Source organism: Triticum aestivum, chromosome 3A (assembly GCF_018294505.1).
Source record: "Triticum aestivum cultivar Chinese Spring chromosome 3A, IWGSC CS RefSeq v2.1, whole genome shotgun sequence".
NCBI classification, from domain to species: Eukaryota; Viridiplantae; Streptophyta; class Magnoliopsida; order Poales; family Poaceae; genus Triticum; species Triticum aestivum.
Window position 1 is genome coordinate 14,818,120 of NC_057800.1, and position 10,108 is coordinate 14,828,227.

The following is a 10,108-nucleotide window of genomic DNA, read 5'->3' on the forward strand; positions in this document are numbered from 1 at the left end:
GGTGTCTATATTTGAGGGACTTCAGCGTAATTGAGATATTGTGCATTCATGGTTGATCAATTTGTTTCACAGTTTGTACTATGAGATAACGATACTTTTGAACATGCGTGATATACCTTGATGTACCAGAATTACAAATCTAAGATTGGAATTTCGGAATTCGACTCCATCATTAGCTTTTGTAATTCATTTAAACGGAGGTACATTTTTTAAGCCGGGATTTCGTGATTTCAAATTCATATATCAAACCTAGAGATATACACATACGTGCATGTTCAAACTTTATAATCATCCACTTTATTCATACGCATACACATTTTTGCTTTTGTCATCATATTTAGCTTAAGCACATTTGGAATTTCATTTGAATTGGACCGTATGATGGTATTTGCTCGTAGTAGCTCAATGATCCATATTTGAATTGAATGGACAATCTAAGTTTCGAGTTGGAGACATTGATTTTCAAAACTTGCACATTTTTTTGCGTGCAAAACAAACAAATTGTTGGCCATGATATCATAGTCGGCCGTACGAGAGCAGAATACTTATAATTTTAGGCGCTGAAAGCTTTCAAACTTCCCGCTCACAACGAAATATCACGCGCCCGAAAGTTTAGCCCTGCGATATTCCTGTTTTACCCCTGCCACATGAACGGAAAAGGGATGCTTTGGTAACTCCATTGTTTTCCCCTCTTTGCCCCCAACATTCTTCCCTAGATCCCCTCCCCTTCCCCTCCCCGACCCCCCAACCACGGCAAGCCGCCGAATCTAGTCCTCCCCCGCAGCGATGGACCTCACACCCCGTCGGATCTACCTTCCGCACCTTGGAACCCCCAACTGCCAACTCACCACTTCACCGGAGCCGCTTCAGCGACTGGCTTGTCCACCGCTCCAGATCTCCTTGACCGCCATCATGGTCCACCGCACCGGATCTGCTTAACCGGCGCCCTCGTCCACCACAGCGTAGGCCCTTCACTGACTCCCTCGTCCGCCCCTTCCCTGGCCCTTCATACAAGCCCTCATCCACCGCAATAGATCCGCCTCACCGAAAGCACTATACAACGCGCCCGCCGAAGCCTTCGTCCAATTCACCGGACCCGCTCAACGGACGCCATATTCAACTCCACCGGCCCTGCTTTACCAACGCCGCAGCCTCATCAGGTTATTTCGATTTGTACGCTTTTGGTTTTTCTCTTTATCGTGCAACTGTTCACTTACCACAGATGAGCTTTGATGTATGTCGACAGGCGCCGCAACCGTAGCACCGGAGCCGCTTCAGCGACGGCGACAGCCGGCCCAAACTCAACCGCAACACGAGCACCATCGACGATCCTTAGCTATCAAGTATGACAACGATACCCATACGCCGCCGAGAATCAGGTACTATTATCCAACGGCCGGTGCCTATGTTTACTTTCCTAGCATAAGCACCGCACCTTTGAATTTCTTCAGGGCATCATTCAGTTTTTCATGAGACACGTTATTCTGCTTGCACCTGTAGGGCCATACTTCTGGCAGTGAACATGTTACATGTGCTAAATTACATACCAGTGCACATATAGTTAATATGCTTTAGTTTTGTTCTGATGCCACCTGTTGGTTCCATCAGACTGCTTAATGTTCTCTATGCTTAATTACACATCAGCAAACTAGCATGTGGTTCCGCTGCTTTTTGTTCATTTTACCCTACATTTTCTGATGCTAGCTATTACATCACTGCTCCGAGCCTCTGTTCATTACTTGTTTGTGTGTTCTTGATCTTCCCAAGTTGCATGACTAATTTGATGCTTCTATTAATTATGGAGCTGCCAACCCCATCAAGCAAAATATTTGTTCTTTTGGGGCTGGCACCTCGAACAAGCATAAAAATAGAGGGAAGCAGATATACTCCCTCCGATTCTATTTACTCTGCGCATAACTCTTGACCCGCATACCAAGGAGGGCACTGGTTTAATTTTTCTGGACTAATTTGCCAATTAATTAGGGCAGAGGCGGATGGGGCAGGGCACAAAAGGAAACCAACGCTAGGAATCGGCAACGTGCAGACTAATACGAGAAAACTGAGAAAAAGTTATACGCAAAGTAAAAAAGAATCGGAGGGAGTATTGTCGTGTATGCACACACCCTTCTTTCATTAGTTTAGATGAACCATTGATGATCAATTCGGACCAGTGCGTGCGATTAAAATTAATTTTACCTAAATAGATGGTGCAGACGTCTAGGAGGCCGCCGCCCCGCGCCACCACACCGGAGCACCTCGCCACCGGTGACTAGCTCCGCTGCTCCCTGCATCACCTTCCTCTCTCCCTCGGTTTTCCTTTTCTCTCTCTCCCTCTGGTTTGACTCACCCTCCCATGTCCATGCCCATGCAGGTCGTCGCCATGGATGACCCAGAGCTATCTGGCATGGTTGGGAAGAGGAGCCCCACGCCGTGGCCTGGGTCTGCCATAGAAACGGGCCCTCTCCAACAGCCACTGCTGGATCTGGTCTTCCGCTGTCCGTTCATGCCTCCGGCGACGCCAATCATCGCTAGATCTTACCCTTGCTGCCATTGACAGCACGCACGGGATCGAGATTTTGTTTTTGTTTTTGAAAGTAATAGCAGTAGTGCGGGGTATAAGACCCGCTACAGCTAATTAGCAGTAGCGCTGTTTGCAACGCATGCTACAGCTAACCATGTATAGCTGTAGCATGTGTCAACACGCGCTGCTGCTACAAGTTAGCTGTGTCGCCGTATCAGTAGCGCGGGCACCCGCGCTACAGATACACCCAAAACCCGCGCTGCTGCTAGGCTTTTCCCTAGTACTGATATTGTATTGGATGAAATAACTGTTTGACTCGGAGTGTATCCAACCTACTGAATTCGAAGATCACGACATTTCTAAATCATAATCATATAGAAAGGTTGAATAAATCTTTGTTGTGGTTTTGAAGAAATAAATAACAAAATGTATAATTATCTGGGGATATTCGTAATCGAATACAAATTGGATTTGAATTTAGTTTGCCAGGTCCCAGGGCAAACGTGAATGCTAATTCTCCCAAGTTTTGAACGAAGCGGCTAAACACCCACTATAATTTATGGGCTGCCCGAAGCAAGTGTTTGCGAGATGGAAATTATTGTCTACCCTTGACACGTGACATCCTTATCGACAGGATTTACACTGCTTTCGATAGGGGTAGACTAGTAACTGAAGGAAATATGCCCTAGAGGCAATAATAAAGTTATTATTTATTTCCTTATATCATGATAAATGTTTATTATTCATGCTAGAATTGTATTAACCGGAAACATAATACATGTGTGAATACATAGACAAACAGAGTGTCACTAGTATGCCTCTACTTGACTAGCTCGTTAATCAAAGATGGTTATGTTTCCTGACCATGAACAATGAGTTGTTATTTGATTAACGAGGTCACATCATTAGTTGAATGATCTGATTGACATGACCCATTCCATTAGCTTAGCACCTGATCGTTTAGTATGTTGCTATTGCTTTCTTCATGACTTATACATGTTCCTATGACTATGAGATTATGCAACTCCCGTTTGCCGGAGGAACACTTTGGGTGCTACCAAACATCACAACGTAACTGGGTGATTATAAAGGAGCATTACAGGTGTCTCCAAAGGTAGATGTTGGGTTGGCGTATTTCGAGATTAGGATTTGTCACTCTGATTGTCGGAGAGGTATCTCTGGGCCCTCTCGGTAATGCACATCACATAAGCCTTGCAAGCACTGCAACTAATATGTTAGTTGTGAGATGATGTATTACGGAACGAGTAAAGAGACTTGCCGGTAACGAGATTTAACTAGGTATTGGATACCGACGATCGAATCTCGGGCAAGTAACATACCGATGACAAAGGGAACAACGTATGTTGTTATGCGGTCTGACCGATAAAGATCTTCGTAGAATATGTAGGAGCCAATATGGGCATCCAGGTCCCACTATTGGTTATTGACCGGAGATGTGTCTCGGTCATGTCTACATTGTTCTCGAACCCGTAGGGTCCGCACGCTTAAGGTTACGATGACAGTTATATTATGAGTTTATGCATTTTGATGTACCGAAGGTTGTTCGGAGTCCCGGATGTGATCACGGACATGACGAGGAGTCTCGAAATGGTCGAGACATAAAGATTGATATATTGGAAGCCTATGTTTGGACATCGGAAGTGTTCCGGGTGAAATCGGGATTTTACCGGGTTACCGGGAGGTTACCGGAACCCCCCGGGAGCCATATGGGTCTTCATGGGCCTTAGTGGAAAGGAGAAAGGGACAGCCCAAGGGGGCTGCGCGCCTCCCCCCTTCCCCTAGTCCTATTAGGACTAGGAGAGGTGGCCGGCCACCCCTCTCCCTCTTTCCCCCTTGGGAATCCTAGTTGGAATAGGATTGGGGGGGGGGGAGTCCTACTCCCGGTAGGAGTAGGACTCCTCCTGCGCCTCTCTCTCTTGGCCGGCGCCCCCTCCCCCCTTGGCTCCTTTATATACTGAGGTAGAGGCACCCCAAAGACACACAAGTTGACACAAGTTGATCCACGTGATCTATTCCTTAGCCGTGTGCGGTGCCCCCTGCCACCATATACCTCGATAATACTGTAGCGGAGTTTAGGCGAAGCCCTGCTGCTGTAGTTCATCAAGATCGTCACCACGCCGTCGTGCTGACGAAACTCTTCCCCGACACTTTGCTGGATCGGAGTCCGGGGATCGTCATCGGGCTGAACGTGTGCTCGAACTCGGAGGTGCCGTAGTTTCGGTGCTTGATCGGTTGGATCGTGAAGACGTACGACTACTTCCTCTATGTCGTGTCATCGCTTCCGCAGTCGGTCAGCGTTGGGTACGTAGACAACACTCTCCCCTCGTTGCTATGCATCACATGATCCTGTGTGCGCGTAGGAATTTTTTTGAAATTACTACGTTCTCCATCAGTGGCATCTGAGCCTAGGTTACTTATGTTGATGTTATATGCACGAGTAGAACACAAGTGAGTTGTGGACGATACAAGTCATACTGCCTACCAGCATGTCATATTTTGGTTCGGCGGTATTGTTGGACGAGACGACCCGGACCAACCTTACGCGTACGCTTACGCGAGACCGGTTCCCTCGACGTGCTTTGCACAGAGATGGCTTGCGGGCGACTGTCTCTCCAACTTTAGTTGAACCAAGTATGGCTACGCCCGGTCCTTGCGAAGGTTAAAACGGAGTCTATTTGACAAACTATCATTGTGGTTTTGATGCGTAGGTGATATTGGTTCTTACTTAAGCCCGTAGCAGCCACGTAAAACATGCAACAACAAAGTAGAGGACGTCTAACTTGTTTTTGCAGGGCATGTTGTGATGTGATATGGTCAAGGCATGATGGTGAATTTTATTGTATGAGATGATCATGTTTTGTAACCGAGTTATCGGCAACTGGCTGGAGCCATATGGTTGTCGCTTTATTGTATGCAATGCAATCGCGATGTAATGCTTTACTTTATTACTAAACGGTAGTGATAGTCGTGGAAGCATAAGATTGGCGAGACGACAACGATGCTACGATGGAGATCAAGGTGTCGCGCCGGTGACGATGGTGATCATGACGGTGCTTCGGAGATGGAGATCACAGGCACAAGATGATGATGGCCATATCATATCACTTATATTGATTGCATGTGATGTTTATCTTTTATGCATCTTATCTTGCTTTGATTGACGGTAGCATTATAAGATGATCTCTCACTAAATTATCAAGAAGTGTTCTCCCTGAGTATGCACCGTTGCCAAAGTTCGTCGTGCCCAGACACCACGTGATGATCGGGTGTGATAAGCTCTACGTCCATCTACAACGGGTGCAAGCCAGTTTTTGCACACGCAGAATACTCAGGTTAAACTTGACGAGCCTAGCATATGCAGATATGGCCTCGAAACACGGAGACCGAAAGGTCGAGCGTGAATCATATAGTAGATATGATCAACATAAACGATGTTCACCATTGAAAACTACTCCATCTCACGTGATGATCGGTCATGGTTTAGTTGATTTGGATCACGTAATCACTTAGAGGATTAGAGGGATGTCTATCTAAGTGGGAGTTCTTAAATAATATGATTAAATTGAACTTAAATTTATCATGAACTTAGTCCTGGTAGTATTTTGCAAATCATGTTGTAGATCAATAGCTCGCGTTGTTGCTTCCCTGTATTTATTTTGATAGAGAAAATTGTGTTGAAAAATGTTAGTAGCAATGTTGCGGATTTGATCCGTGATCTGAGGTTAAATCCTCATTGCTGCATAGAAGAATTATGTCCTTAATGCACCGCTAGGTGACGGACCTATTGCAGGAGCAAATGCAGACGTTATGAACGTTTGGCTAGCTCAATATGATGACTACTTGATAGTTTAAGTGCACCATGCTTAACGGCTTAGAATCGGGACTTCAAAGACGTTTTGAATGTCATGGACCATATGAGATGTTCCTGGAGTTGAAGTTAATATTTCAAGCAAATACCCGAGTTGAGAGATATGAAGTCTCCAACAAGTTCTATAGCTAAAAGATGGAGGAGAATCGCTCAACTAGTGAGCATGTGCTCAGATTGTCTGAGTACTACAATCGCTTGAATCAAGTGGGAGTTAATCTTCCAGATAAGATAGTGATTGACAGAATTCTCTAGTCACCATCACCAAGTTAGTAGAACTTCGTGATGAACTATGACATGCAAGGGATAACGGAAACGATTCCCAAGCTCTTCGTAATGCGGAAATTGACGAAGGTAGAAATCGAGAAAAACATCAAGTGTTGATGGTAGACAAGACCACTAGTTTCAAGAAAAGGGGCAGAAGGAAGAAGGGGAACTTCAAGAAGAACAGCAAGCAAGTTGCTGCTCAAGTGAAGAAGCCCAAGTCTGATCCTAAGCCTGAGACTAAGTGTTTCTACTGCAAAGGGACTGGTCACTGGAAGCGGATCTACCCCAAGTGATTGGCGGATAAGAAGGATGGCAAAGTGAACATAAGTATATTTGATATACATGTTATTGATGTGTACTTTACTAGTGTTTATCGCAAATCCTCAGTATTTGATACTAGTTCAGTTGCTAAGATTAGTAACTCGAAACAGGAGTTGCAGAATAAACGGAGACTAGTTAAGGGTGAAGTAACGATGTGTGTTGGAAGTGGTTCCAAGATTGATATGATCATCGTCACACACTCCCTATACTTTCGGGATTAGTGTTGAACCTAAATAAGTGTTATTTGGTGTTTGCGTTGAGCATGAATATGATTTGATCATGTTTATTGTAATACGATTATTCATTTAAGTAAGAGAATAAATTGTTGTTCTGTTTACATGAATAGAACCTTATATGGTTACACACCCAATGAAAATAGTTTGTTGGATCTCGATCATAGTGATACACATAATCATAATATTGAAACCAAAAGATGCAAAGTTAATAATGATAAGTGCAACTTGTTTGTAGCACTGCCGTTTAGGTCATATTGGTGTAAAGCGCATGAAGAAACTCCATACTGATGGAATTTTGGAATCTCTTGATTATGAATCACTTGATGCTTGCGGACTGTGCCTTTTGGGCAAGATGACTAAAACTCCGTTCTCCGGAACAATGGAACGAGCTACTGACTTATTGGAAATAATACATACCGATGTATGCGATCCAATGAGTGCTGATACTCGTGGCAAGCATCGTTGTTTTCTGACCTTCACAAGATGATTTGAGCAGATATGGGTATATCTACTTGGTGAAACATAAGTCTGAAATAGTTGAAAGGTTCAAAGAATTTCAGAGTGAAGTGGAAAAATCATCGTAACAAGAAAATAAAGTTTCTGCGATCTGATCGCGGAGACAAATATTTGAGTTACGAGTTTGGTCTTCAATTAAAACAATGTGGAATAGTTTCACAGCTCACGCCACCTGGAACACCACATCGTTATGGTGTGTCCGAACGTCGTAACCGCACTTTATTTGATATGGTGCGATCTATGATATCTCTTTACCACTATCGTTTTGGGGTTATGCATTAGAGACAGCTGCATTCACGTTTTAAAATAGGGCACCATCTAAATCCGTTGAGACGACACTGTATGAACTATGGTTTAGCAGTAAACCTAAGCTGTTGTTTCTTAAAGTTTGGGGCTGCGATGCTTATGTGAAAAAGTTTCATCCTGATAAGCTCGAACCCAAATCGGAGAAGTGCGTCTTCATAGAATACCCAAAGGAAATTGTTGGGTACACCTTCTATCACAGATCCGAAGGCAAGACATTCGTTGCTAAAATGGATCCTTTCCAGAGAAGGAGTTTCTCTCGAAAGAAGTGAGTGGGAGGAGAGTAGAACTTGATGAGGTAATTATACCTTCTCCCTTATTGGAAAGTAGTTCATCACAGAAATCAGTTCTAGTGATTCCTACACCAATAAGTGAGGAAGTTAATGATGATGATCATCAAACTTCAGATCAAGTTACTACCAAACCGCGTAGGTCTTCCAGAGTAAGATCCGCACCAGAGTGGTACGGTAATCATGTTCTGGAAGTCATATTACTAGACCATGATGAACCTACGAACTATGAGGAAGCAATGATGAGCCCAGATTCCACGAAATGGCTTGAGGCCATGAAATCTGAGATATGATCCATGTATGAGAACAAAGTGTAGACTTTGATTGACTTGCCCGATGATCGGTGAGTCATTAAGAATAAATGGATCTTCAAGAGGAAGACGGACGTTGATAGTAGTGTTACTATCTACAAAGCTAGACTTGTCGAAAAAGGTTTTTGACAAAGTTCAAGGTGTTGAATACGATGAGATTTTCTTACTCGTATCGATGCTTAAAAGTCTGTCCGAATCATGTTAGCAATTGCCGCATTTTATGATTATGAAATTTGGCAGATGGATGTCAAAACTGCATTCCTGAATGGATTTCTGGAAGAAGAGTTGTATATGATGCAACCGGAAGATTTTGTCGATCCAAAGGGAGCTAACAAAATATGCAAGCTCCAGCGATCCATCTGTGGACTAGTGCAAGCATCTCGGAGTTGGAATATACGCTTTGATGAGTTGATCAAAGCATATGGTTTTATACAGACTTGCGGTGAAGCCTGTATTTACAAGAAAGTGAGTGGGAGCACTACAACATTTCTGATAAGTATATGTGAATGACATATTATTGATCGGAAATAATGTAGAATTATTCTGGAAAGCATAAAGGAGTGTTTGAAAGGATTTTTTCAAAGAAAGACCTCGGTGAAGCTGCTTACATATTAAGTATCAAGATCTATAGATATAGATCAAGACACTTGATAAGTTTTCAATGAGTACATACCTTGACAAGATTTTGAAGTAGTTCAAAATGGAACAGTCAAAGAAAAAGGTTTCTTGCCTGTGTTACAAGGTGTGAAGTTGAGTAAAACTCAAAGCCTGACCACGACAGAAGATAGAAAGAGAATGAAAGTCATTCCCTATGCCTCAGTCTTAGGTTCTATAAAATATGCCATGCTGTATACCAGATCTATTGTATGCCCTACCACTGAGTTTGGCAAGGGAGTACAATAGTGATCTAGGAGTAGATCACTGGACAGCGGTCAAAATTATCCTTAGTGGAATAAGGATATGTTTCTCGATTATGGACGTGACAAAAAAGGTTCGTCGTAAAGGGTTACGTCGATGCAAGTTTTTTGACACTAATCTAGATGACTCTAAGTCTCGATCTAGATACATATTGAAAGTGGGAGCAATTAGCTAGAGTAGCTCCATGCAGAGCATTTTTGACATAGAAATTTGCAAAATACATGAGGATCTGAATATGGCAGACCCGTTGACTAAGATTCTCTCACAAGCAAAACATGATCACACCTTAGTACTCCTTGGGTGTTAATCACATAGCGATGTGAACTACATTACTGAATCTAGTAAACCCTTTGGGTGTTGGTCACATAGCGATGTGAACTATGGGTGTTAATCACATAGTGATGTGAACTATTGCTGTTAAATCACATGGCGATATGAACTAGATTATTGACTCTAGTGCAAGTGGGAGACTGAAGGAAATATGCCCTAGAGGCAATAATAAAGTTATTATTTATTTCCTTATATCATGATAAATGTTT